This window comes from Oryctolagus cuniculus, chromosome 7 (genome assembly GCF_051225735.1).
Source record: "Oryctolagus cuniculus isolate XC-2025 breed Fujian yellow rabbit chromosome 7, ASM5122573v1, whole genome shotgun sequence".
Lineage (NCBI taxonomy): Eukaryota > Metazoa > Chordata > Mammalia > Lagomorpha > Leporidae > Oryctolagus > Oryctolagus cuniculus.
The window spans coordinates 114,514,062-114,517,197 of NC_142873.1; the positions used below are offsets into that span (position 1 = coordinate 114,514,062).

General features: G+C 37.2%; 1 pseudogene across 1 annotated transcript; it reads right to left on the reverse strand.

Moving 5' to 3' along the window:
- Positions 1-262: 262 nt before the first annotated feature.
- On the reverse strand, positions 263-2,084 carry LOC100358961 (glomulin pseudogene; annotated as a pseudogene). The gene has a single exon (XR_016237306.1). The product of XR_016237306.1 is annotated as a glomulin pseudogene (transcript).
- Between the last annotated feature and the right edge of the window lie 1,052 nt (positions 2,085-3,136).

Sequence of the window (3,136 nt, forward strand, 5' to 3'; positions counted from 1 at the left end):
ATTGCTTTGATTATATTGAGGAATGTTCCTTCTATACCCAATTTGCTTAGAGTTTTCATCATGAAAGGGTGTTGAATTTTATTGAATGCTTTCTCAGCGTCTATTGAGATAATCATATGGTTTTTCTTCTGCAGTCTGTAAATGTGGTGAATCACATTGATTGATTTGCGAATGTTGAACCATCCCTGCATACCAGGGATAAATCCCACTTGGTCTGGGTGGATGATTTTTCTAATGTGTTGTTGTAATCTATTGGCGAGAATTTTTTTTTTATTTTCTTAGTTTTTATTTAGGAAGTAGAACTTTTACTTTATCCCAGTGTTTTCTTCAGAGGTAGACTTTGTTTTTATTTCAATGAGTTCTTCTACTCGAGCCAGTACACTTTCAATCAAATCAAATGTGAAAAGGGCTGAATGTAAGACCTGCAGCTGCATTTCCGGAGGTATATTTGGCATCTTTTCTCCACCTACAGTTATAGAACAGAGATCCTTAGACTTCTGTATCGCTTGGCTATTTTCTTGACTGTTTTTAATTTCTGCTTCATAATGTGCTTTTGACATGTTAAGTCCTGTATGGAGTGGTTTTAAGAAATTATTCTCAATCTTTCCAAGTTCTGTCCAAACTCCAGTTTGATTGTCATTTTCATTATCTTTGATAATCAAATATCTCAACAAATTTAATGATGCCATAATCCTGTCTGAGTTTTGCAGTAAATCCATTTCAGCACCCTCTGGGAGGGAGAGCACCAAATCCAGCAGAGAAATCAGCTGTGGTCCTGTAAACCATTTATCGTTTTGCGTTTTCTTAAATGACATGTCAATTCGATTTTTGATATTCTGAATAATAAAGGCCTCCACACCCGAATGATTACTGGTATTCAATAAGCACCTAAATAATGTATATTTGCCTTGTGAATCCAACTTGTTAATATATAGCTGAAGCATAGCTAAACCCTTTTTCCTCAATGTCTCAATAGGGCAAAGTGTCATTACTTTGACTAAACCCTGAGGTGCAGTAAGAAAACTCTTGATTTCCAAGTACTGATAAAGGAGACTGTTGTCCTCTATTCTTAACAAGCCATTCTCCAGCAATTCCAATCCTTTGGAGAAAACAGACTCTTCTGTTCTTTGCAAAAAGACTTCAATATGCCCCACATTAAACTGCAAAAGGTACGATGGGCTTAAGACCATCGGAAGCTGATCAATACTGATGCCCTGTACAAATACTAGATAGGCCAGTGAAGCCATAGAGTCTGCTAACTGTTTATCTTCTTCTTCCTCAAATTCAAGGTAATTCCAAGTCTTCTTTTTCCTTCCATGATTAAAAATCATTTTGGGGAAAGGGTGTCCAATTGCTGATAAAAACCCTATTATTTCAGCTGCAAAAAACTTTAAAGGATCATTTTCACCTTCTTCAGATTGTTCAAGGAATTGTGCTGTCAGCAAAGGGCATTTCAAGCTTTTCAAACAAAATTTCAGTAATTCATCCTTTAACTTTTCATTTTCCACTGAGTTCTCTTTGGCATCAATGACTTCTTCCACAAATGGCTTAGTTAACCCTATCAAGGCCTTGCAACATTGACAGAGGCCATAGTCATCTGTCTGTATTTGTTCTTTTGAGTATGGAACCGGAAGAAGAAACAGTTGACTCCAAAGGGTAGACAATGCTAATCCAACGGAATATGCTTTGTTGTTAGGGAGTTTCTGAATCACTGTTTGCAATGGCTGAAGTAAAAGAAGAATAATTTGGGATATCTGTTTTCCAGAGGGTTCTTCGATCAATTCAAGCAAACCCAACAATAATTCCTTTGGATTACATAACTATAAAAATATTCACAATTGAACCTTTACCAATAAATCAAGCATCTGATAATAATCTTTTCTTTTATCATCTTCTTTATCATTCCATAAAAGGCATCGAACAACAGGTCCCACAAGATTCCAGCCCATAGTATTAAAGATGACCTTATTCTTTTCATTTTGAATAATTTCTAAGAGCTGGGTTATATGCCCTTCTTCTAGGCATATTTGGCCTGCTATCTGAAATAGGCCAAAATCTTCTTCTTTAAAGTCTTGCTCTTCTAGTATTTGCAGCCAGACCTCGCGCCTTCTCTACCCACTCCACCACCTCGTCTTCGGGCCACGCAGGTTGCTCTGGCGAGAATTTTATTGAGGATTTTTGCGTCTATGTTCATCAGGGATATTGGTCTATAATTTTCTTTCAGTGCTGCATCATTCTCTGGCTTACGGATTAAGGTGATGCTGGCTTCATAGAAAGAATTCGGGAGGATTACATCTTTTTCGATTGTTCTGAATAGTTTGAGAAGAAATGGGATTAGTTATTCTTTAAATGTCTGGTAGAATTCAGCAGTGAATCCATCTGGTCCTGGGCTTTTCTTTGTTGGGAGGGCCTTTATTACGGTTTCAATTTCTGTTTCAGTTATGGGTCTATTTAGGTTTTCTATGTCTTCATGGTTCAATTTAGGTAGATTGCATGTGTCCAGCAATCTATCCATTTCTGATAGATTTTCCTGTTTGCTGGCATACAAGCCATTGTAGTAATTTCTGATGATTCTTTTTATTTCTGTGGTGTCTGTTGTTACGTTTCCTTTTTCATCTCTGATTTTATTGATTTGGGTCTTTTCTCTTCTTTTTTTAGTTAGTTGGGCCAATGGGGTGTCAATTTTGTTTATTTTTTCAAAAAACCAGCTCTTCGCTTGGCTGATTTTTTGTAGTGTTTTTTTGGATTCAATCCTGTTAATTTCTTCTCTGATTTTAATTATTTCTCTTCTCCTACTTGATTTGGGTCTGGTTTGCTGCAGTTTTTCTAGGTCCTTGAGATGCACTGAAAGCTCATTTATTTGGTACCTTGGAAATTTCTTGATATAGGCACCTATTGCTATAAACTTGCCTCTCAATACTGCTTTTCTGTATCCCATAAGTTTTGATATGTTGTGTTGTTATCCTCATTTACTTCCAGTGTGGGGAGCAACTGGGAGCAACTCGGACTAGACTAAGTTACTGGAATTAAGACTTATTCTATGCATCTGCTCTCCCACAATATGGCGCTGGGAGAGGAGGAAACAGCTTCTACACAGCTGCCTCCAGTTCAACCAATAAACAGCAGGACCTGCTCC